Source organism: Bos grunniens, chromosome 8, assembly GCF_055505025.1.
Source record: "Bos grunniens cultivar Pamir isolate PY7600 chromosome 8, Bosgru_T2T1.0, whole genome shotgun sequence".
Taxonomy (NCBI): Eukaryota; Metazoa; Chordata; class Mammalia; order Artiodactyla; family Bovidae; genus Bos; species Bos grunniens.
Window position 1 is genome coordinate 36,150,100 of NC_141172.1, and position 27,144 is coordinate 36,177,243.

General features: G+C 39.1%; 1 long non-coding RNA gene across 1 annotated transcript in view; it reads right to left on the reverse strand.

The window, feature by feature from the left end:
- Positions 1-27,144, reverse strand: part of LOC147366908 (uncharacterized) — a 1,139,839-nt gene that overhangs the window by 1,092,104 nt on the left and 20,591 nt on the right. The window contains exons 4-5 of the long non-coding RNA XR_015169575.1: positions 19,244-19,328; positions 16,769-16,881 (exon numbers count right to left, since the gene is read on the reverse strand). This is a non-coding gene — a long non-coding RNA (uncharacterized LOC147366908). The remainder of the gene's footprint in view (positions 1-16,768; positions 16,882-19,243; positions 19,329-27,144) is intronic.

Sequence of the window (27,144 nt, forward strand, 5' to 3'; positions counted from 1 at the left end):
TTTTCGATTGGACCAAGGACATCTATAAAAATCACAGCTAACTGACTTAGTATAAAATATTGAACAGTTTCACCTTAATATTGGAAAACATGCAGGGTTATTTGTTTTTACAACTTCCATTCAAAACTGCAGTGAAATTCCTAGGCAGTAGTAAAGCAAGGGAAAAAAATAAGAATAAAGATTGTAAAGGGAATATAACTGTCTCCATTTTCAGATTACATAATTGCTTATGTAGAAAATCTTAAGGAATCTACATAAAACCCACTGTAACTAATAAGTTAGTAAGATGCAGCATCTAAGGTTACTACTAAAACATAAATTATTTTTAAGTATAGCAGCAAAGAGTTATTAAATGGATTTTTTAAATTCTATTAAAAACACCACAAAAAAAGTAGAATATATACTCAGGAAAAAATTTAACAAAGAAAAATATGCATGGTTCTTCCTTGAAAACTGCAAAACATTGCTGAGAGAAATTAAAGACCTATATAATTTTTTTTAGACGTCAGTATTTTTTAGACGTCAGATCTCAATATAATCTATGACTCAACATAATCCCAAAATTTCAGAAATTTTTTAAAAAATTGAAAAGCTGATCCTACAATTAAGCAAGGGTACCCAGGGCTGGTGCACTGGGATGACCCTGAGGGATGGGATGGGGAAGGAGGTGGGAGGGGGATTTAGGATGGGGAACACATGTACACCCATGGCTGATTCCTGAGAATTTATGGCAAAAACCACCACAATATTGTAAAGTAATTAGCCTCCAATTAAAATAAATAAATTTTAAAAAATAATAAAATTAAGCAATTTTAAAAGAGAAGAGCAAATAAATAAAGGGAATCAGTAGCTGATTTAAACTAACAAAACACTGGATTGGGTGGGATTGGTATAAGAATAGACACCCAGATCAATGAAAGGGTGTAAAAACCAACACTGCTATGTTCAATTGATTTTTTACAAACATTTCAATGCAATTCACTGAGGAAAGGAAAATTTATTCAAAAAATAAGGCTGGAATAATAGATATCCATTTGGGAAAAATAAATATCAATATTCACTTTATAACATATATAAAAACTAACTTGACATGCATCTTAGGCTTAAATGTAAAAGTTAAAACTATATACTTCCAGAAGAAACATAGGAGGAAATCTTTGTGACCTTGGGATGGACACAAAGATTTCTTAGAACGTAAAACACATGAATCATAAAATACTGATAAGTTGGATTTTATTATAACTAAAAGACAGTTTTTAAAAATGAAAAAGCTAGTCACACAATAGAAGAAGTTATTCACGAAACATTTATCTGACAAAATATTAGACTGTAAGTAATTCTTACAACTAAATAATAAGACAATCCAAGGACAGATGGACAAAATATATGAAAGACATTTTACCAGAAAAGATATATGAAGAAAAATAAGCCCATTAAAAGATGCCAATCATTATTCATCAAGGAAATACAAGTTAAAACTTTAAGGAGATATCACTGCATACACATTTGAGTAACTGAAAATAAAAACTGTGACAATTCCAAGTGCTAGCAAGAATATAAACAGAAGTGTATGCATTTGTTAAATGTCTTCAAATGAATAAAATAAAATCTCTTGGATGACCACTTCCCTAGAGTTTGGAACATCTCCCCTTTCCACCCTTTTTATGAGGTAAAGCCATTTTGTAATAGCCCTTACTTTTTTCCATCACTGACTAGTCCCCAATATAGTAAAAACTTTATGCCCTAAATTGAATGTTACAGCATTCTGAATTTAACTACATTTGAAATGCCCGAGTTTGATGGTCTTTTGGTATATACTTTCAAAGGATTAGTAAATTGCTTATATCTGAAGTGTTCACCCTCTTCATCATTTAAGACATTTGACACTCTTCCCCAAAACTTGCTACCCATGTGTGGCAGCCACATATATGGGAGTGCACGACTCAGCTCTCCCTTCGGGAAAGAATCTGCTCTTAGGTGAGCAATAGGTTGACACCCTCCAGCTGTCACATCATCAGGATTCACTGCAAGGCTCACGCCAGTCTGATCTTTCCCTAAGATGTTTCTAGTCAATAATTGTGTACAATGAGGTTACAAAAACCCACCATTTTTGACCAACACAGGATTCTTCTGATGGGTGGTCTTTGTTTTAGGGTTCCCGATACATCAGGTTGGGACTTTTCCAGAAGTGCACTACAGTCTGGTTCTTCTTAGACAATTCTCTTTCCTTCCTTCTTTCCTTTGACTAGTGTCAGACTTGCATCATGATCTGAGGCTCTTCTTACCTACTCCTACTTCCTCTTCCCTTCATCCTTCACAGGCATTTTCCCCAATACATTTCAGGCACTTCTAATTCTTTCTTTCCATCTTCTTCCTGGAGGACCCTAAGTAACACACTGATGCAACTGCTAAGATTCATTAACAGAAGTGGCCTTCCTCTTCTGCTACAAAAGGAAAAATCCAGTTTCCCTGAAGCCCATGGGATGTTAATATTACTCCATTTCTTCTTTAATGTCAGCATACCCCACATATTGTGTAGAGAAGTGAAAAACAATCAACCTAAACCACCATCTTGATAAGGAGTTTACCCTTCCTTGGCCTCTGGTACTCAAAGGATAATAGGTGTCAGTAAAGCTCTTATGTTTATTTACACCCTCTGAATCTGTCTCTCTGTCTAAAGTTTATGTTATCAGTCAGGATTCTAAGTTGCAAACAACAAATCCTATCTACTCTACATAGAAAAGAAATGTGTTTGAATAATTTATGTAGTTCAAGGAATTGACAACAAGGCTGAAAATTAGATTTGGAGGCTCTACAGCCAGCAATAACACATCAAAGTATGCTTGAGGACTACACTCACAAAAACCAAAAACTAATCACAACCACTACTGTTTGACACAGATACCACAGTTTGCACTGCTGGCGGCACTGATTTGACATTGGGCTCTACCACTGGCATTAGAGACTCTAATGCCAGACCTCCAGTTCTGCCTCTATCACCTCTACTCTTGTGTCTCCAGGATCCAATTAAAAATCTGTGGTACTTTAAAAAACATTTTTTTAATCAATAAAACCAGGAGCTGGTTCTTTGAAAGCGTAAACAAAATCGGCAACCTCTGGCCAGGCTCACCAAGAAAACAGAGGGTCCAAATACACAAAATAAGAAATGAAAGAGAAGAAATAACAAAAAATACCACAAAAATACAAAAACCATAAAAGAATACTATGAACAATCATATGCCAACAAATGGGAAAATCTAGAAGAAATGGACAAGTTTTTAGAACATACAGCCCACCAAAACTGAATCAAGAAGAAATAATTTCAAAAGGTCAATCAGTAGCAGTAAAATACACTCTGTAAAAAAATAAAGAAATAAACTCCCTGCAACTAAAGTCCATGTCCAGATTGGTTCACTGAGGAAATTCTACCAAACACACAAAGAACTTATACTTATCTTTCTCAAACTCTTTCAAAAGATTTGAAGAGGAGGGAATACTCTCAATCATTCTATGAAGTTCCCATCATCCTGATACCAAAAGCAGACAGACAATACCAAAAAAGAAAATTACAAGCTAATATTTTTGATAACTATAGATGCAAAAATACAACAAAACATTAACAAATCAAATCCAACAATACATAAAAAAGATCATATACCACGATCAAGTTGGATTCATCCTAGGGTGACAAGGAAGGTTCACTATGCATAGAATCAATCTATGTGATACACCACATCAATAAAAGAAAAGACAAATCACACGATTATCTCAATAGATACAGAAAAATCATTTGATAAAATTCAACATCCATTAATGATAAAAACTCTTACACTCTTACCAAAGTGGGTACAGAGGGAACATGTCTCAGCATAATAAAAACTATGACAAACCCACAGCCAACATAATACTGAATTGTGAAAAGCTGAAAGCCTTCCCACTAAAATCTGGAACAAGATGAAGATGCCCACCTCACTACTTCTATTCAACATAGTACTGAAAATTCTAGCCACAGCAATCAGACAAGAGATGAAAGGTGTTTGTATTGGAAGGGAAGAGATAAATGTGTCATTATATGCAGATACTGCTACTGCTGCTGCTGCTAAGTCACGTCAGTTGTGTCCGACTCTATGCGACCCCATAGACGGCAGCCCACCAGGCTCCCCCGTCCCTAGGATTCTCCAGGCAAGAACACTGGAGTGGGTTGCCATTGCCTTCTCCAATGCATGAAAGTGAAAAGTGAAAGTGAAGTCGCTCAGTCGTGTCCGACTCTTAGCGACCCCATGGACTGCAGCCTACCAGGCTCCTCCGTCCATAGGATTTTCCAGGCAAGAGTACTGGAGTGGGTGCCATTGCCTTCTCTGTATATGCAGATGACATGATACTAAATGTAGGAAACACTAAAGACTCCACCACAAAAACTATTAGAACTGTTACATGAATTCAGCAATGTAGGAAGATATAAGATCAATGTACAGATATCTTCTGTGTTTCTTTATAGTAACAATAATATGTCAGTAAGCAGAAAGAAAAAATTCCTTTTAAAATCACTTTCAAAAAAAATAAAAAAAGACCTTAGGAATAAACCTGACTTAGGAGGTGAAAGATGTACTGAGAATTATAAAAGACTAATGAAGGAAATTTAAGATGATTCAAAGAAATGGAAAGATATACCATGCTCTTGGGTTGGAAGAATAATAAGAATTAATCAATATTAAAATGACCATACTACCCAAAGCAATCTTCAGATTTAATGTGATCTCAATCAAAGTACCCAGGGCTTCCCGGGTGGCTCAGTGGTAAAGAATCTGCCTGACAAGCAGGAGATGCAGGTTCAATCCCTGGGTCAGGAAGATCCCCTGGAGAACAAAACAGCAACCCACTCCAGTATTCTTGCTTGGGAAATCCCATGAACAGAGGAACCTGTCGAATTACATTCCATGGGATCACAAAGAGCCAGACACGACTTAGTGACTAAACAACAACAACAGCCATCAAAGTACCCATGACATTTTTCACAAACAATCCTAAAATTTATATGAAACCATAAAAGGTCCAAAATTGCCAAAGCAACTTTGAGGAAAAAAGAACAAAGCTGGAGGCATAATCCTCCCAGACTTTAGACTACAAAGCTTACAATAATCAAAACAGTGTGGTACTGGCACAAAAACAAACAAATCAATGGAACAGAACAAAGAGCCCAGAAGTAAACCCACACACCTACAGTCAAATAATGTTTGGCTAAGGAGGTAAGAGTATATAATGGAGAAAAGACAGTCTCTTCAACAAGAATCTGCCTGCAATACAGGAGACCTGGGTTCGATCCCTGGTTTGGAAAGATCCCCTGGAGAAGGGAAAGGTTACCAACTCCAGTATTCTGGCCTGGAGAATTCCACAGACTGTACAGTCCATGGAGTAGCAAAGAGTCGGACACGACTGAGCAACTTCCACTTCATTTCACTTCAACAAGTGGTGTTGGGAAAGCTGGACAGCCAAAGGTAAATCAATGAGGCTAGAGCAATGGCAACACACTCCAGTGTTCTTGCCTTGAGAATCCCAGGGACGGGGGAGCCTGGTGGGCTGCCGTCTATGGGGTCGCACAGAGTCGGACACGACTGAAGTGACTTAGCAGCAGCAGCAGCAGAGCACTCCCTCACAAATACACAATAATAAACTCAAAATGGCTTAAAGACCTAAATATAAGACATGACACCATAAAACTCCTAAAAGAGAACACAGGCAAAACATCCTCTAACATAAATATTTTTAGATCAGTATCCTGAGGCAAAAGAAACAAAAGTAAATGTAAATAAATAGGACCTAATTAAATGTGTAAGCTTTTGCACAGCAAAGGAAACCAAAAACAAAATGAAAACCTACAGACTGGGAGAAAATATCTGCAAACAATGCAACTGACAAGGATTTAAGTTCCAAAATATACAAACAGCTCATACAAATCAATAACAAAAAATTTTTAAAGGCAGAACCCTACCTTCTCCAAAGAAGACACACAGATGACCAATAATAGCACATGAATACTCAATATCTCTAATTATTACAGAGATACAAATCAAAACTACAGTGAGGCATCACCTCCACACCAGTCAGAACTGCCATCGTTAAAAAGTCTACAAATAAGAAACGCTGGAAAGAATATGGAGAAAAGAGAATCCTCCTGTACAGTTGATGGGTTCAGCCCCTATGGAAAACAGTTTGGAGGTTCCTTTAAAAATTAGAGTTATCATATAATCATCAATCCCACTTCTCGGCATATATTCTGAGAAAACTCTAATTTGAAAAGATACATGCATCCCCACGTTCAGAGCAGCATTAATTATAATAGCTAAGCCATGCAAGCAACCTAAATGTACCTCAACATTTACCCAGATGACTGGGTAAAGGTGTAGGGTGGATGGGTGGGTGGGTGTGGGTGTGTGTGGGTGTGGGTGTGTGTGTGTGGGTGGGTGTGTGTGTGTGTGTACACACACACAATGGAATACTACTGATCCATAAAAAAGAATGAAATAGTCCCATGTGCAGTAACATGAATAGACCTACAGATCATCTCTTATTATTAAGTGAAATCAGACAGTAAAAGACAAATATGATTTTCACTGATCACATCACTGATATGTAGAATCTAAAACATGATACAAATGAACTTATTTACAAAACAGAAACAGACTCACAGACATAAAAAACAAACTTATTACCAAAGGGCAGAGGGAGGGGAAGGGATAAATTAGGAGTTTGGGGTTAGCAGACACAAGCTGCTATATGTAAAATAAACAAGGTCCTACTGTACAGCACATGGAACTATATTCAATATCTTACAATAAACTGTAATGGAACAGAATATATAAAAGAGAGATAGGTAGACATATAGATGGGGCTTCCCTGGTCGCTCAGATGGTAAAGAATCTGCCTGCAATGTGGGAGCCCTGGGTTCAATCCCTGGGTTGGGAAGATCCCCTGGAGGAGGGTAGGACAACCCACTCCAGCATTCTTGCCCAGAGAATCCCATGGACAGAGGAGCCTGGTGGGCCACAGTCCATGGGGTCGCAAAGAGTTGGACATGACTGAGTGACTAAGCACAGACATATAGATAATAGACAGACTTTGCTGTACACCAGAAACTAACACAACACTGTAAATCAACGATACGTCACATACGTACATATATACAAAGTCTGTGACCCTTTAACTGATGGATTTTAAGCTCGTATGCCAAAATTCTAACTTCAAGATGATGAACACTGTTACATAAGATGGAAACAGCTTAAAGCTAAGATAGCACTCTCATATCAGGCATCCAGAAGTATAATAAACTACTTATATAGTAAAGAAAATACTGCTTCTCACTCCATCTCTGGAATTGGATAATTAGTCTATAAAAAAATAAATAGCTGCTACAGATCAACTCTCAAATCTTGTTAATTTGAAAGCTGTATTTAAGAGGTTGTAGTGCTGAGTCCAAAGTATTCTTGCCTTGAGAATCCCAGGGACAGGGGAGCCTGGTGGACTGCCGTCTATGGGGTCGCACAGAGTTGGACACGACTGAAGCAACTTAGCAGCAGCAGCACTGAGTCATTTCATGGAGCCAAGGATGCAAAAAAATTAGAGTTCAAGGTCTATCAAAAAGGGAATCCCAATAAAATTCAGACTTTTATTTGAGGTTCCCAAGGTATATATCCTTGAACTAAAGGTAAACCAATAATGGAATAGCACCCATGAGATCAAACCTTAATTTTGGATGGCTCATTCCCCGACTATGTTAAGGTGATTTGTCCCCATTTTAACTGCTTACTAGAAACAAAAGTAATTATTCTTTGCAGATATATAACATTATTCAAAGGCTCAAACTATGTCTACAATTTTTATTAATAATGACTATTACAAATCAAAAATAACTAGGCATTACAACAAGACATTACAACAACACACACAGACACACAAAGCAAAGGAAAAAGTAAACAAAGAGAAACAGCCACAATAAATCATAGAGCCGGTGGGACGAATTGAAAATAGTCATATAATAGATCTAAGCCTAAATGTATTAGTAATTAATTAAATGGAAGCAAATTAAACCATTAAAGGGTAAAGATTAAAGAAGACAGACTTAAAAATTTATCTCATGGACAGCGGACCCTGGCATGCTACAGCCCAGGGAGTCATAACGAGTTGGACATGACTTGGCACAGATGCATATATGTTACTTACAGGAGACATTCTGAGACACTTTATTAAGGTACAATTGACATGTGCAAAGCTATACATACTTAATATATACAACTCAATGAGTCTGGAGGTAAGTATATATACATCCATAAAACCACAACCACCATCAAGGTATAGATATGCATCACTAAACAAACATGTTAAATAGCAGGTATAGAAGAGCTGAAAATAAAGGATGCAAGAATAAAACCTGGTGTCTCTGTATTAATAGCAAAGTAATCTTTAAGACAAGAAGTACAAGTAGACAAATAATATTTCAAATTACAATACACATACTTTACTGGAGAGGTGTAAAACTTGATCAGAATATTAAATATATATGTATATATTTTTGATGAATCAATTTCAGATAATTTACAAAATTAATTACAGATTCATTTACCTATCTAAGAAAGCTGGATGTACTCCCAAATTCCATTCTGCCTACAAACCCAGTACAATCTAGAGACTGCAATAAAGTCTATCTGGAGCCCCCTGGAAGAGCCCATTATCCTGGATTTGCCCTAAAGACAAAAAAATACAGTGAAGACTTGAATTTTACTTAGTAGGATTATTCCTGGTAGTAGAATGGTATAATTCTGAAACCATTTTGTGTTTTACAGGATAGAGAAAATTAGAAAACACACTAATGTTGTTAGGAACCAGGGTGTTTACTTGAAGGAAGGGAGAGGAAAAGAAATATAAAATGGGCACTGGTAAAGGTCTATATGACTTTGAATATAAAAGGTTTCAACAAAAAAATGTCCTAACCGTATTCTCAAAAGGCCCTAGAAGAAATGAATCTCAATAGCCATGAGGGACAATTAATGCTTGGTTCTTGCACTATTCTCTGGTAAAAGTCACCAAGACTCCTAGGAGAAATGGCTGATTCCAGGTCTGAAATAGGAAAAATACAAGATGATCCTGGAACACCTTGTACCAAAAGGCAAGTACATACTTAAAAATTGATGAACCCACAAGCTGGCCCAAGGGGACAACCACCAGTAACATTTGATCATTAAAAAAAAAAAAAAAAAAAAACCCACAATGATGGTAATGAATTAAAACACATGGAAAAAATGTAAGTCCTCATGATAGTCAAAACAATGTTGAGGAGAGAAAAAAATCCTCTCTATAGAAAAATGCAAGCCAAAAAAAAAATGTAGAAGGAATGACAGACTATAAAATCACCACTCAGAAATCCAATAAAAGAGTTGATTCAGGCTAAAAGACTAAAAAGAAATTAACTACAAAACACTGCATGAACCTTGACTGGTACCTGACTGGGCACAGGGCCCAGTTCCAAAAGGTATTTTAGGGACAACTAGAGAAGCTTGCGCTTGGACTCTGTTAATAATGCTATTGAATTAAAAGTTTTTTCTCAGGTGCAGCAATAGGGCAATATGGTTGCACAGGAAGTAGTTCTGTTCTTGGGAGGTTCGTGCTGACACGTTGCGGGGTAATGTGTAATGACTGCAACCCTCCTTGGTATATCTTGCAAGAAGAGAAGTGACAGTGTATATACAGAAAGGAAGGTGAAGTGGGGTCTTTCCTGTGGGTCTGAAGGATTCCAGAATAAAAATAAATTATTTTTGCTAAATCCCAATAGTGTACAACTGCAACCATCTCCAGACTTCCTGCTGGGTGAGGTGGCTTTGCTAACCCATCCCCCTTCCCCTTCAAGTCTTTGCTTTCAGTTCTATCCTTGGAAGCTCTTTATTTCTTATTCTCTGATCACGCCTTTTGGCAGCCTGAAAAGCATTTGTTTCCAAGGCTGTTGATCTCCACCAATGCCCTTCTCTTACCTCTCCCCTGAGCCAAAGCCTGACCTGTATAGCTTTGCTATTTTTAAGCATAATCTATATTCTCCAAGTATCTTTAACAGAGTCAAGTGGTATTCAGGGCTCTCTGAGACCATCCACCTTCTCTTTAAAAAGCTTTCCACTTTGCCCTCAGCCCTCCCTTTTGAACTGAAGTCCATTCACCATCTCTTCCTCCTTTAACTCACAGCCCAGCTGCCTAGCCAGCCTAGAAAGGGAGGATTTTGCTTCTAACATCTCATAAATTTCCCATCCTTAGATTGCCCTTCTTTACTCCCTCTCACCTAAAATTTAGCAGTGAATTCCTCTCCCTCATCTTTTTTCATTCCTAGGCTCACAGACTAAATATGGCCCTTTTTCATCAGGGTGTCTCTACAGACACGGTATAAATGAATAATGACTTTTAGCTAGGGAGGTCAAAGGGGGCCATGGGAATATTCTGTGGCCTGATGTGGTCACAGATAGTCTGGAGTAGCCTAATACAGGAATGTGCAAACCTTGTCAAAAAGGAGCTTTGGAAGCACTCAGAAAATATCATCTTGATTTTTCTTTAAAGAGTGAAAGCAAGGAACATAACCTTCTCTTCTCAATAAACTCCTCCCCCCCCCCACCCCAAAATACATCAATTATAATTGTTATGCCAATCTTGTTAATGAAATGATCCACTGAGAAGTGCCCATTAGGACTGAGTATAAGCTGCTTTCCACGGTTTCCATGCACAGCCCAGTGAACTTGGCCAGATTGTCTGGCAGGTTGGGTACCTAGCACCTCCTGTGCTTCGCTTATCACTATTATGAAGCTGATCATGCTCAGTTATTCTAAATCACTCCCTAATAAGATCCTAATATGAACCTCCTGGCAACTGGCAGCTCACTGGTTTTCTGCTTTTCTTCTCATGACTATTTCTCTACCTGATTCTTGGCTAAATTTTTCTCTGGATACCTTCAGATGGGTTTGATTCCACCTGGTAAGTAACTCTGGAATACTTGATCTCAAAGTATAATTTCTTTATATAAATTATATACCTCCCTCAAGGTAGGAATATAATTTATTTGATCATGCAGATGAGCCAGCATCACTCCTCTGCAGCAGATTTGCTTTCTCTACAATAATTTACAACTTTTCTTTGTCAACAGAGCAACTGGACACTAGCCCTTCAAATAAATTAAAACATTTCCATCCTAAAATTTTGATTTGGGAAGAATAAATTGGTAAAATGCTAATACCAGTTGACATGGAGTTTAAATGCACTAATTATCAAAGAAACATAAATTCAGAACAATTACAATTTTTAGCCATTGAAATTCCAAATCCTTTTGTGAAGGGAAATATTGTGTCAGCACAGAGGCCAGGGTGTGGGAATGCCTGCCAAAGCAACACAGCTGGGAGAGTGAAGGCAGAGCATCTGGCTGCAGATTCTGAGTACTCATATTATCCTACACAATATCCCATACAACAAAGTTCAAATAAATCAGAGTGTGATTATAAGGGCTATTAATTAAAATTCAAGCTCTCTCAGAATAATTAATGATATGGGAAAATTTTATGGCATTATATTAAGTGAAGAAATCAGGACACAAAATTGGGTATGCAGTATGATCCCAACTGATTTTAAAATATGAATGCATGCAGACGAGGGCATGTTTGTTTCTGTTGAATGTCATGGCATGTGAAGATTCCTGGGTTTATGTATTGAACTAAATTGGTTCAAACCACTAATTTTATGCCCTATGAAAAAACAAAACCCTTTCTAAGGTTTTCTGAAGGGTAATATATTCAGTCACCTCAACTCCAGGATCCTCCTCTGTTTCACCCTGCACCAACTCAGAGTCGAGTTCTTTATCTCAGCTCCTTTCTTCCTCAATTTCCAACAAGAAAAAGAAAGACACACAGAACACTCAAGAGAATAACAGAATCCAGTATTTGGAAGAAAGATGGAGAAGTCCATTTAAAAATATGTAAACCATTTCATGATCTGCCTCTTGAGACATTTGTATGCAGGTCAGGAAGCAACAGTTAGAACTGGACATGGAACAACAGACTGGTTCCAAAGAGGAAAAGGAGTACATCAAGGCTGTATATTGTCACCCTGCTTATTTAACTTATATGCAGAGTACATCATGAGAAATGCTGGACTGGAAGAAACACAAGCTGGAATCAAGATTGCCGGGAGAAATATCAATAACCTCAGATATGCAGATGACACCACCCTTATGGCAGAAAGTGAAGAGGAACTCAAAAGCCTCTTGATGAAAGTGAAAGTGGAGAGTGAAAAAGTGGGCTTAAAGCTCAACATTCAGAAAACGAAGATCATGGCATCCGGTCCCATCACTTCATGGCAAATAGATGGGGAAACAGTGGAAACAGTGTCAGACTTTATATTTTTGGGCTCCAAAATCACTACAGATGGTGACTGCAGCCATGAAATTAAAAGACGCTTACTCCTTGGAAGGAAAGTTATGACCAACCTAGATAGCATATTCAAAAGCAGAGACATTACTTTGCCAACAAAGTTCGTCTAGTTAAGGCGATGGTTTTTCCTGTGGTCATGTATGGATGTGAGAATTGGACTGTGAAGAAGGCTGAGCACCGAAGAATTGATGCTTTTGAACTGTGGTGTTGAAGACTCTTGAGAGTCCCTTGGACTGCAAGGAGATCCAACCAGTCCATTCTGAAGGAGATCAGCCCTGGGATTTCTTTGGAAGGAATGATGCTAAAGCTGAAACTCCAGTACTTTGGCCACCTCATGCAAAGAGTTGACTCATTGGAAAAGACTGTGATGCTGGGAGGGATTGGGGGCAGGAGGAGAAGGGGATGACAGAGGATGAGATGGCTGGATGGCATCACTGACTCGATGGACGTGAGTCTGAGTGAACTCCGGGAGTTGGTGATGGACAGGGAGGCCTGGCGTGCTGCGATTCATGGGGTCGCAAAGAGTCAGACACAACTGAGTGACTGAACTGAACTGAAACCATTTCAAAATGAACATTACTACTATTGTTTACATTATTTTTAGCTGCCCCCACCACCACCACATGAAACTGCCATTGATCATTTGCCTGTTAGATCAGCCAGCTTCACATTGATGGGCACATGGTTCCTCACCCTCCTATTCCTCATCACATCTCCTCCTTTAAGAGCACTACACCTATCATGTTTTCAGGCAACCACTTAAACTATCTCTTTTGTAGCTGAAGTTCTGACAATAGTCCTCTCTGAGTCCTGCCTCCTATCCCAGGCTGCTTATCAGGGTATTTTGCCAAATAAAGATGGTTCCTGCCCTAAGAGTAACCCTGATATATCAGCTGCTAAAACAGTGGTCCTCAATTCTAGCTACCCATTGGAGTTTCTGAGAAGTGTTGTATTTTTGTGGATTTTTAAAATAAATACTACTCCCTTGGCCTCTCTGGAAGGTCTGATGGTTTGATTTTGACCTAGATTTATTTTTAATATCCATGTGAGTCTAATGTGCAGCAGAGTTGAAATACTCTGTGCTGAAATAAAGACATTCACATTGTCACACATATCCCATATATATTTGATTCTATGGTGCATATATTTTTTCACAGCTTGATTTTTTTTAAATTAGGATGCATTTAATACTTTGTATCAAAAAGAACTTATAAACTGCCAAATAGATTAAGTTGTGACATATTTGTCATTTCTTGCAATGCATATGGGAATGGTGCCTGGTCTCTCTAAATATATCATGCAATCTTTAAAGCTGGGAGAGTTTGCTGTGACTGATTCATGCATTATGAAAGACTATTATTTGGACACCAAAAAATTCATGAGTAAAAGCTTCTGGCTGAATTTCAAGAGAAACTTGTGACGTGTAATTTAATAAGGAAAAAAATTGTGAGTTTAACCACATAAGAAATGCAAATAAATCTCATTATTTTAAAATATACTTTGACATAAGACCACAGATAAAGAATGTCATGGGGTCACGATTTGATGCACACATGATGGGAAGCAGCCTGTAATAGAGACGATCTGTACAGCTATGGTTGGCCAAAAGAAATTTGGAACTAACTTTAGACTCAGAATGAGAAGAAAAGTTAGTCTCAAACTTTGTGAGAAGAAAATAGTACATAATTGCCATTTTTTATTAAAAAAAGAAGTGTATCTTTACCTTTAAAAGTAATATAGTAACAAAATCTATATTGTACTTCTTAACAGTATCTTAGAGTTGAAGAACTGTACTACACATGAAAGTGAGTGACTGAAACCACTCAGTTGTGTCCAACTCTGCAACCCCCATGGACTGTAGCTCATGCAGCTCCTCTGTCCATGCAATACTCCAGGCAAGAATACTGGAGTGGGTTGCCATGCCTTTCTCCAAGGGATCTTCCCAACCCAGGGGTCGAACCCCGGCCTCCTGCATTGCAGGCAGATTATCATTTGAGCTAACCAGGAAGCCCTAGATATTCACAATCCCAGAAATGAAACCCCTGGAACGAAATACATCAAAATATTGGTAGTCATTTGTTAAGGATTAGACTTATGGATAATATTTACTTTCTTATTTTACATTTGTTTACTTTTCAAATTTTCTAATGAATACAGACAAACTGCATAATCAAAAAAGCAAAGAATATCAAAACAAAATTATAAGCATAGTCATATCATTTTTGTATCTCTCACTTCCCCTAAAACACTCATTGATCAAATACAAATATCAAAATAAAAGAGATAGGAAAGCCAAAAAAAAAACTAGATTTCCAAGGACTTAACATTAGAGGCCTTTAACCACAAAATCTTTTGTTGTTTCTAAAGTCTAAAATGTAAAAGACTGTTAAGACTATCTCCATACCTTTTCTCCCCACCTCAATCTTTAATTAAACCTAGAGCCCAGTTTACTGGAATGATGTTAAATGTGCCAGAAAAAAGAAGCTAAGAAGCTGTCCACCTTCTCCCTTTCCAGCATTTCTCATCCGAATGGCATGCTGTGAAACACACACTTAAATTGATTGGTATTAATGCTTGCACACAGGTTCCAAAATGTCAGTAAGATGCATTTGCTTTCAAGTTATATTAATTCTGATGATTACAAAGAGCCAAGTAAATAAATCTTAGTTATACACAAAATATGCTTTAAGGTCCTTTCATATACATGCTTAGAACATTTCTTCTTTATGGCTTCCTCTTAATTTATTTATGTATTCATTTGACAAAAACTGTGTGCCAGGCACTGTTCTAGGCCCTGGAAAAACAGTAATGAACAAAACTAGAGGTATCTGCCCTTGATCAGCCTACAGGCTAGCAGGGTTAGGAAACAAGCAAGAAGGAAATAAGTGTACTGAACAGAATGAAAAAGGAAAACTGGAAAGAGAATGCATGGGGCTGGGCAGAAGAAGGGGAGCAAGCACTTTAGCTTAGTCAGGACTTCTCTAAGGAAGTCACTTCTAGAGACTAGAAGGCTGAGGAGGAGGTAGCCCTGCAAAGATCTGAAGAGCATTCAGGCCAAGGAAACAGAAAGGGCAGAGACCATGGGTGTGATGAACTTGGTGTATGCACAAACACAGGGATGGTTTGAACAGAACAGGACTGGGGAGAGAGTGAAAGGTGAGAGGTGAAATCAGAGAAACAAAGAGAAGTCAGGCCATGGAAGACTGTGTAGGTAGGCCATGAGATGGAGTTGGAATTCTATTTTAATTGTTACATGAAACCTTTGACATGATATAATGTGATTTATGCTTCTTTTAGAAATTCTAACACAGAATCAGAGGTGTACATTATTCCTCCCATGATCTGTCCACACCTTCAGAAATAGTGTGTAAACAAGAAGACTATAGAACAGAATCAGAAAACCTGGGATCCAGGTCTAGCTCCTCCATTAAAAGCTCTACTACCTCAATCAAGATACTTAATCCTCTGGTCTCGATTTCCACATCTGTAAAATGGAACTATGACATAGTGCTAAAATGAGATGAAGAATTTGAAATCACCTGCAGAGTGGATGATTACAACATCAAGTTCCAACATCAAGTTCTTCCTACGAGATGGAGAGAAGGGGTGTTCTGGGGAGTGAGCAGACACAGGACACGTTCTGACTGCTGATGGAGGAAGTGACGCAATGTGAGTGTGTTGTTTGTTTTAGGCTGTTCTCCAAAGCAGGTTCTGAGATGAGAACGTGAGCATGTTTGGAAGATGATCTTAAGAAGCACTGTCAAGGGAGGAGAAAAGTGAGAGAAGAGAGAAGGAAGCAGATGAAGAGAGTGTTAAGCCACCATCATGGCCCCACCTTGGGCACATGGGGCTCAGCCACACTGGGGAATTCTGGAAGGCAGTATAGGAGACACCTTGGAGTTTTCCCACCTGAGGAGCAAGGGAGCTTGGCATTTAGTCTTCAAGTCCCTCTGTCCCCAGGGCTAACTCCAGCACACCTCCAACCTGTCCCTGATTTGGCTGAGAGGACTCCCATGGCCAGCGATGACTGTAAGCAAAGAATTGCAGGTCCTTTCAGCAGAGCCACAAGGAAGGCACACACAGGAGTGGGCACCAAGGAATGTGACTGGGGAACTGACAGCATTTGCCAAATCTTCAGTCTCTTCCCCAAAACATTGTGAGGCCTTTGGGATATGAAACGCCTGCTCTCACTGCCAGAGATGCAAGATTTTCTCCAGACTGTGACAAGTCCTAGGAACACTGTGTGTGGTGATACCTGCTGCCTGCACCACTAGGAGCCCCACAAAAGGCAATGATTCTGGGCACCACATTCCTACTTATACCTGCAGAACGCACAGCCCTGGCCTCCTCTTGTACCAACTTCATGGGCTTTAGACACAAAACAGGTTGAACCCATTATTCCAGTCTCTAGCAAAATTTTCCATGAACAGCCTTCCTGTTTAAGAAAAAATTAAAATCAATATCCTTTGAGAATAGCCAGGCTTTGCTAAGTTTGGTCATTGGGTGGGATTTATTATTTTCCTCATATCAAGGTGACAAGATCAAGAGCCAGCATTTATTGAGAGAATTTGCCATGTGCCAGGGAAAGGAAGCACATAATTAACATTATATAAACAAGACCTCTGTACACATAAGAAGTACGAATTGGCCTGTAATGTAATCAAATAGAATAAGACAGAGCCAGATATCATCCAATGGGACTTACTGCATTTGATATGACATAATACAACCCATGGAGGAACATTTCTAGTATCTTTGGATTAATAATTAACCTTAATTTATTAAGCATTTATTATAAATAAAGCGCAATGCTAAACTCTGTACCCTTTAACATATTTAAACTTTACAACATCATAAGAGATTAGCATCACAGTTCTCATTTAAGATTTAAATAAACTAAGACAAACTGAATTAAAGAGCTGGCATTTAACCTATGCTCTTAAATCGTTCTAGCTATATAAGCAAGGTTATAACTTGCCCTGAGTTCCTTTATAGAGAGTTTCTGCTGAACATCTGGATAGCCAGCTAAGATGTACATACTGGAGATCTAAGAAAGCATCTCTGAGCCTTGCCAGTCAATGGATCCCAGCTAGGGGGAGCCTGGAGTAATTTTATCTCTTAAGCATCTCAGGTCCTCTTTTTCTTATGAGCCAAGGGAAACTCAGTCTCACTTTTGGCTACTGTACTGTACTTTCTAAATATAACTCCACGAAGAACATCACTTAATATTTCTAAAACTTGGTAGTCTTAAAACTGAATGAAACATAAGGCCAAATCTCATTTCAAATTAAAATCATTCTCAATTCTGAGTTCCCTCAACTGATTTCATAAGGAGAAGAGAAGATATTGCCCAATACCAGAAAGCCCAAGATACCTTTTATTTGATCCCTCATTTTCACAGAATAAAACAAATAAACAAAAAGAATCTTTTAAGTATCTTCTTTCATGTAGCTTTCAGAGAGAATTCTCTAAATTTAGCTCTCTATAGATAGCTTCAAAATAACTGCCCCTCCTATTCCTTCCCTGGGGGAAATAGTGTGAAAAGTAACCACTACCAACAACCCCACAATTCCCCAAAACACCAGTTCACTAGTGATAATGAAAAGACTTCTTTTAAACAGAACAAGATACTAAGTAATGAATTATCTCCTTTTACAAATCTAACTATTCTCGAGCAAAACATGGCATATCTAACATATTCAGTTCTATCTGTTTGCCCCTTCCTAACAACTCTTTTGGAGAAGGAAATGGCAACCCACTCCAGTGCTCTTGCCTGGAGAATCCCATGGACGGATAAGCCTGGTAGGCTGCAGTCCATGGGGTCGCACAGAGTCGGACACGACTGAAGCGACTTAGCAGTAGCAGCAACATCTCTTTTTCCCCTTCTTTCTCTTCATCATCCTCCAAAATCAGAGGACTTCCTTGTATCTTCACCTATTACTAAAGCCAAAGACCTCACATGTATTCTCTATCTATAAATACAACTTGGAACTTCCCTGGTGGTCTAGTGGGGAGCACAAAACTCTGTGGTCCCAATGCAGGGGGGGTGGGTTCCATCCTTGGTCAGGCAACTAGATCCCACAGGCTGCAACTAGCCAAACAAATAAATAAAACTAAATAAAAATAAAAATAACTCTACCACATCTGCCATCAGTCCAATGGCTCTGAAAGGTGAAGACACAGACATAGGTATCCCATGCATTGGCTATCTACTGCTGCACAGAAACTTATTCCAAAACCCCATGTCTGCTGGTAGACAAGTCTCCATTCGATCCACTGTGTTCCTTATGAGCAGGGGCACTGACAGTTTTTGGTCCAGAGTATCTTCTACAGGGTATTTGTATAGTACACAACACTGCAAGATGGAGACAGCATTCCTCTGGAGAAGAGGCCACAATTGTTTTCCATCCAGTATAACAAAAATAATATCTCCCTCCAAGGTAAAGTTTGAGTAGTTTTTGAAGCCCTCTTATAAAAGATCAAGGTCTCCTATTCTATGGTTTCTCAGCTATGAGTCAAACCTACTGTGTTTGGAGCAGGCACCCATGCCCATCCCTGCAAAAGCCCCATAGGACTTAGGGGGCAGGAGGATCCAGTGCAGATATGATCTCATGCTGACTGCTGTGCTGTGAACAATGCAAGTCTTTTGTCTCTGATTCAGCAGTCCCATGATTTCTACTAGTGTCCATAAAACTGCTAGAGGCTGATTTAGCTTACAGACAATGTAAGATCTCACATCCTTCTGAGTTTTCAACTGAATCTTCAAACAACAAATGTATTTGCTCACAGTTTCTTACCTGGGTGACTCTGGCTCAGGGTCTCTCATGAGACTGCTGTGAAACTATTGACTGGAGCTGCAGTCACCTGAAGGCTTGACTGGGGCTGGAAGATAAAATGTAAAGAAGCTTCAGTCATACGGCTGTTGGCTGGAGGCCTCAATTCCTCACCACACTGGCTTCTCCAGAGCGCTTCTGGAGAAGCTCAGAACATAGCAGCTGGCTTCCCTGCAGAGAAAGCAATCCAAGAGAGAATAAGCATGGCCAAAATGGAAGCTGCAGCCTCTTCTATAACCTAAGCTCAGAAGAGACACACCATCACTTCTGCCATACTCTGTTGGTGCCACAGCTCCACCACAGCAGACTAGAGGAGAGAAGTATATGAGGGTGTGAATATCACAGGGCAGGGGTCACTAGGGTCTTATAGATTGTCTGCTACACCCATGCTCTCAGGTGAGCACCTCACTCACACAAAGAATCTGGCTGGCAGTAACAGATATTTTCACTCCAGGGGAAGGTAGAACTGATGAAAGAATGACTCACAAAAACAGTCAGAACAAAGTCTTGAAATTTGGAAATGGCTCCAGGAGAGATTATTTCAGCAAGGAGATAAGCCTCTGGAAAAAGCCTACCAAAAAGTGAAGCAATTTAGTACTGTCCCTACAAAGAGCCATGGGATGCAGAAAGATTTGCTTTCATTTTTTCTGAGATAGTTGACACACTCAGTCCAGTCTGTAGGAAAATAAAGACTTACCCATTGGTAACTATCTCCCTTCTTTCCTCCTGAAGAAAGCAGTAATATTTTTCCCACTTGTCACTCTTACCACCACCAACTCTACCACTTTTCCATTCAGCTAGCCCATGAGATAGGAGGAAATTTTTCACATTTTTCATAAGGCTTTGATACAGTTACCCAACACATTACTGTACAATTCCAGAGAGGACACACTCAGTATTTCTGATTCTGGCAAAAAACACAGCCAACAATGAAAAACATATGCAGTGAGGACACCTGAAAAGGAAGGAGGAGAAGCACAAGGTGTAACAGGTGGAAGTGGGGAGTGTGCATGTGTATGCGTGCATGCAAGGAGGCTCTAAGAGCCAAGAAAAAGATCAAGAAATATGCAATACAATTCTAATTTCCATTTCTCTCATTCTCAACTGTGGAGAAGGACAGTGTGAGAGAAGAAATGTCAAGAAAATTTTAACTTAATAATGCTGACTACAATTTGCATGCACTACCACACAATTTTGAAATGTTTGCCTGGAAAAGAAGTGGTGTGTGTGTGGTGTGAAGGGATGATAAGGGAGGATTCTAGGGACTTTTAGAAATAAAAAGAAATGGTATTCATTTAGCAAAAAGAAAACAAACATTTTTTAGCATCCTCTGTATGCCAGACTTTGTGCTAATTTCATTCACATTTAATTTTAATTCAGAACAGCCCTCTAACGCAGACATAATCACCCCATTTCACAGGTGAGAAAAAAATGTGGCTCAGAGAGAATGTGACTTGCCATATGTGACACAGTTAGTGACAGACGGAGATTCAGGAGTACATGCTCTTGTATATCTCGCCAGCTCTCTGACAAAATAGGGACATCTGTTGCTTAAAACAGTGAAAAGAAGAGATGCCCTAGTCTGAAATCTTTACTGAAAGCCCCAGTATTTCTATAATTTAGGAAGAATAAAATAAGAGTGAAGATAATTTTCAGGTCATCCCAAAAAGCAACAAAGTGCACATCAGTTTACATAATCTCTGTCATCAGTAAAGTATTCCATGGAGTTCCTACTCTAACAGCAGTCCTAGCGCCTTTGAGTTCTTGAAAGAGGATGGATGACCACCCATCATGCATGAAGGAGAGGAAGTGCCAATCCCCCCCCCAAATGACCCAAGACACTTTGGCCAGGACCCTGCTTCCTGGATCCTTCTCTGGAGTGAACAGCTCTGGAGTTGATGGCAATCAAGCACGTCCGTCCTTGATGGGACTGGCTATCAGGAGACATATTAAAGGACTCCATTTAACACCAAAGCAATCTATGGAGCATTAGCCACCATTCTTTACCACTGTGGGCATGCAAGTTAGTTGCCAAGGGAAAAAACACTAATAATGGCAATCAACACAGCCAAAAATGAACCTTTAATTTCATTTTTAGTTACTTAGGTAGTACTGGGGAAGAAAACTGTGAAACTGAACTAGACAAGGATGTGAGGTGCCCAGTGCAATCCCACACAAACCATCTAGGATCAGCTAAGAGTCTGATACTTTTTCTTAGTCTCCCCAGAGTCCTGCTGGGATGTTCAGAGACCACTTATTTCAGAGGCACATTAAACATGGCTCATTTGGCAAGCTCATGGGCATGGATGAAAAGGTATATCTTCCTCAAGCAATAATATTTTAGTTGTTACCAAAAGGAAATGGCCTGGTTCAAAAACATCAGAGTACACATGGAGCTGAGAGTGAGAAAGGAGGGGTACCTCACATGATGCTGTTCCTATGAAAATCATTAGAATGCCCTAAAACTCTTTTCTCTAAGACTTTTCTGCAATAGGGGAAAGAAAATAGGAAACCCTAATTCTTCAAATATAGTTCAAAGTGTGCAATGCACTGTACATAGGTACAGTGGATTTTCTCCTTGGAAGAAGCATGGTGCGATAGAAAAAGTAGGGTCTACAGGGTCAGACTAGCACCTGTGTTTTAGCTAAATACTATTAAGTTGTATGACTTAGGAAATTTATATAAAGTCTCTGAGTCTGTTTTGTCATTTGCACAACTCAAATGATAATACCTACCTATGAGACAACACAGGTAGATTATCTAATACAGAGTCAGAGGTATGCCGATCCTCTGTAAATCACAACAATTAATTCCATCCATTCATTTTCCAAGCCATTATGCATGAAACTTTGGGCTACACTTTCAAGAAAGATCCTTTAGGAGTCTGAAACTGCAGGCAAACTAAGTTTCCAAAGAACCACATCTTTCAAATTGAATTGGATGAGTCATTGGGTGTTTAACGGGGTGCTGGTCTTAAAGAGAATAGAAGATTTAATTTGGTTTAGTTCCTTTGGCATTTGCAGGTAAAAACCACCACAAATTAATTAGCATGTCTTCATTTGCTTGAGGATGATTAATAATACTCAGAGAAAACAGGTTTTACATAATTCATCAGTCTGACACAGCCCAACACCTCTGGAGTTCTGAGAGCATCCAATCCCAGCTGGTCTATGACACTTTGAAACTAGCTACAAACTGGGGTTTTTCTTACAGGCTCTATATTAGCTGTTGTTGTGAAGGAAGAGAAGTCTAATCACAAGCTTCAAGGCTGCTTTCTTTCCAGTTTGGGGGAAAGGGGTTAAACAAATTTTCTCTACATGGAAGAGTTTTGACTTGATCAGCAATAATTCACTCAGTCAGTCCACCAAACAGGTTGAGCATCTATAATGTTCAGGCACCATTATTGGTGCCTCCTTATTTTCCTTCCCAGCATTAATCTGTGTGAGCCCCCAAAGAGTGGGACTCTTTTGAAATAAATGGAGTCTGTGTGAGTCAAGTGTTTTCCACACTGTCAAAAATGATGTGGCCCAAGCACACAGAGTTTTCTATGAGTGCACAGAATGCAAAAGATGTGAGTTAAGGCATTGTGAGCATCAGTCATCAACATACAACAAAGAAGAAAAAATAAGTTTGATCAGTGTTTCTAAATCCAAATTGGAATGCCTGCTGGCAAGTTTCTTCATTATCTACCGATGGCCTTAGAAGTAAATAACAGGAATCTCGAGAGAGTATTAAAAATAATAACAGTCTTAAAATATTTAGAAGAGGTTCTGGGTAAGGAGAGAAATGTGAGTTTTAGAACATAAAACAGCATGTATCTTTCTGGGTATGTGTAGACCTTGCATTGAACCAAATGATTTAATATAATTAGAGAGGTCAGATGGCTATCTGCAGATTTCAAGAAAGACCTCCTGCTCTCTATGTGTAAGATGGGACAAAATTACCTGTATAACCCCTAAGATCCATTCCAAAGCTAAGATTCTAGGAATCTGACTGGAGTTTGAAATAAAGAAGCAATTCCATATCTTCACTAAGACATACCTTCAAAATATCTGTCCCCTCTCAACTCCAGTCATTGATCTGGCATTATTGAGCCCTGCATTTGTGCCACTTGTAATTCAGAATTCTTCACAGGATCCCAGGTGAGACAGAATGGTTTCTTAGCCAAGATCATCCACTGCTTCCTCAGATGAGACTCTCTTGACTGCAGCATTAGAAGCCAAATCAAGCTTCAATCTAAGAGAGAGCTCAACAGAAGCATATCGAAGTGCTTCATGGTTTTCAAGTGTAGAGGTTCTTAGGGAAGGGACAGAAATTGAGACCTGGACCACCAGGAATCTAACGAGTGCCTCTTGTCTGTCTTTAATCTTGGACTTTGTAAGAATCAGCCTCATTTTTATTTGTTTTTGTAAAATGGGCTCCTCGAACTCTAAGTTCATTGGCAAGAAATGCCATGTCCCCCAGATTGACATGTCCAAGTCAGTATTCATACTGCACATCTGGTTGGCCCAGATTGAATTAGGTAACTATCTGATCACAGTGATTTGGCCAAGGAGGTGGGTGGGATTAGATACTACAAACATAGTTGCTGAGATCTTATGTCTCTGGCAGATGAGAAATGACATAAGAAGAGTGAGCTCAAGAAAAAAAACAGTGGGAGCTGAGAAAAATCCTAAAGGAAGGCCACTACAAGTATGTTCCACCAAGAAAATAAAATAGTTCAAGGTCTTGTTGATTTTTTCCTTCAATCAGGTGTTGCTGTTGCTTCTATTTGTATCTTCCATCTAAAAGGGCTATGTCAGATCTTACAGATGCATCAAATTTTTTATTTTTTAAAGTGACATCTGAAGCATGTTGCCTTTCTTGATTTAAGACTTCAAGTCACAAATAATCAATAGCTGCCCCAAGGAAATCGTAGGGCTATTTTAAAAACTAGAATCCTAGAATCCTCTGGTGCCTTATAGCTCTAGGAAAAAACAAGTCATCCTCTTAAAAGAGCCATCTATAGTTGTTTCTTCTCCTACAAGGGGAACTTGGTTTAATGACACCATTCATGGGGTAGGAGCAGTTGCCTCCAGAGAGAATAGAAGCAGTTATTTTTTATTTCCAAAGCCATTCAGAAAAAAATGTTCCATATATAGTTTTCTGCTGTCTGGCTTTGAGAAAACATGACTCTATCTATACTATTAGCCCATGTCTTTCTGGTGGCTAAAGGCTGGTGGTGGGGGGAGATAATTTAGCCAGTCAGACTAACAGTTGAAAACTCGGACATAATCAGAAATAACAGTAATAATTAAAAATAAAACAAAATACCATTTTTCTATCAAACAACTTGCTTTCAAATAGGTAAAAGATGAAGAGATATTCCATTAAAGAACATATGTATATACACATAGGGCAAATAAAAATGGGAAAAGATGCTCAACATTATTAGTCATTACAAATGCAAATTAAAACCATGATGAAATACCACTCAATGCCTAATATAATGATTAAGTTTTTTAAAAGTAGATAATATTAAGTACTGTCAAGGAGTGGAGACTAGGAAATCTCATTCTTTTGGTGGAAATACAAAATATACACCACCTTTGGAAAAACATGTGGCAGTTTCTTATAAAGCGAAACATGCACTTACTATACAATTCAGTCATCCCACAGCTTAAAACTGATTCAAGTGAAATAAATTTTACATTCACTTGAAAACCTGCACACAGGAAGCTTTATACATAATGCCAAAAGCTGGAAACAATCTAAATATCCCCCTTCAAGGAAGTGGATAAACAAACTTTGATACATACGGGTAGAACAGAATATTTAGCAATAAAAATGAACAAATTACTGACACAACAGGGATGAATTTCAAATGCAATATTAAGTGAAACAGGGTTCTAATGTTAAGTGAAAAACAACCAGACTACAAAGGCTACATAATACATATGACACTTTTATGGCATTCTAGAAGAGCAAGGCATAGATGAAAATCAAATCAGTAGTTGTCAGGGGCTGAGGAATTAACTACAAAGGGTCCTTTGAAATCTGGGGTGGGGGAGGTGATGAGATTATTGTATATTGGGTACCCTTAAAAAGGTAGATTTTACTGTATATAAATTATATCTTAATTTTAAAAGTTGAATGCTTCTATCAATAGATACAGTGCATTATGTATTAATTCCTATTTAACTGTACTTGAACATACATTAGAGATTCTCATTGAAATTATTTTTAAACTTCAGAGCAAGTCCAAGGCACCTTCAGTGTCTATGGCTGCTTCCGTGCATTTGTGAAATCAAAATTGAAAGCTCTTCCTTTGGCTCAACTGTGTTCACCTCCAGAGCACTCTTTCTGAAACGAGAACGCTTTTATGTTGATGGATTTACCACAGAAATGGAGAGAGGCCAAGCGCGTCCCATGGGCGCTGCCAAGGCTGATGGCTCTCTCAGTGATGTTAAACTCTTCACTTACATGGGAGAGAAGCCTTGCCTCTTATCTTTTCTGCCAGGTAACTTTTCCCCAATCTGTACTTTAATTCAAATATCCCTCAAGTCCAAACCGCTGGAGAGGATGCAGAATGGTTACAACTCACATTGTTCTGCTGTGGTCCCAGAGGGAACCGTTTCCCAGCTCCTGGAGAAGGGAAGGGCCAGCCCGTCAGTCATCTCTGGGTGACATATATGGGCTCTATTAATATCACAAGATGCTTCCCCTCAGCATTCACCTCTTAAGAGTCCATTTCAATCCCAATAAATATTCACAACTGACACCTTCCATATGCCACCTCGGCTAAAACGGAACTAATGAGCGCTTAGGAGATGATGTTTTAAAATTATGCACTGCATAGAAGCCTATACACATCTCTGCTTTATTGTAGAAACCAGAGGTTAGCATTAAGAGGACTGCCATGTGCTTCTCTAATTTATAATAACATTAATTACTCCTGTGTTTTTCAATCTGCCTCTACAGTTAAAAGCATTGCAAAGTTACAGTGCAGGGATTTGTCAAAGGAGGACTGGGGTTGATCCCACGCTCTCCAGAGTTAATGGTTTTATTTCCATCAAGGAAGGGGGAGGTCGGAAACTGAACAATGCACCTTGTGAGTCCTGGTTTGAACCAGTTCTGGGTATGTGGGCATGGGATGGAAGAAACAAAGGCAGAAGCACATGCTGAAAATTTCACTGAAGAGGAGAGTGTAACCGTGAACTGTCCCTCTGCAAGTCAGACATGTCAGTCTTGTACTTTCCATCTGGGTCCCTGTGGCTGTGCTAAACTAGCCACAACCCTCGTCAAATGTAAGTGCCAGCCTGCCGCCAGCCACAGCATGTCAGCCCTGACATCAGAGTCCTCCTATCCCCTGACCTACAGGGATGCTGTGAGCCATAATTAACATCTATTAACTGGCTAGTCATCCTTACTCAATTGCATTCTGTCAAGTTGTAAGCAGACAGTGGCCTACCCTGTGACTCAGGGTGTCCCATCAGACCATTTCCCCTCTGAGGAAAGGAGGTGACCTCAGCTCCTGTCGTCCACAGTGCAAAGGCCACAGACACCGAAGGGCCTCCTGCAACCATAAACAGCGTCCTCAAGACGGAGCTGAGCCCTGCTTAGAGCTGCCAGGGCTGGGAAGGCCAGGAGGAAATGGCTGCTGCTAGGTAGAAGGCTTCAGGGTTCAGAACTGTTAAAGCAATGCAGACAGCTCTGATGGATGGAAAGAGTGAAAGAACACTCTTAATGCAAGTCTAGCCTAGCCAGAGCATGAATGATGATCTACAGTGACTTTCTCCCTCTTTCTAAACAGCCAACCCTACACTGAAGCTCTGAATTCATGAGGCTGTAACTGGGACTACTGGATATTGAAAGAACTGGAATAG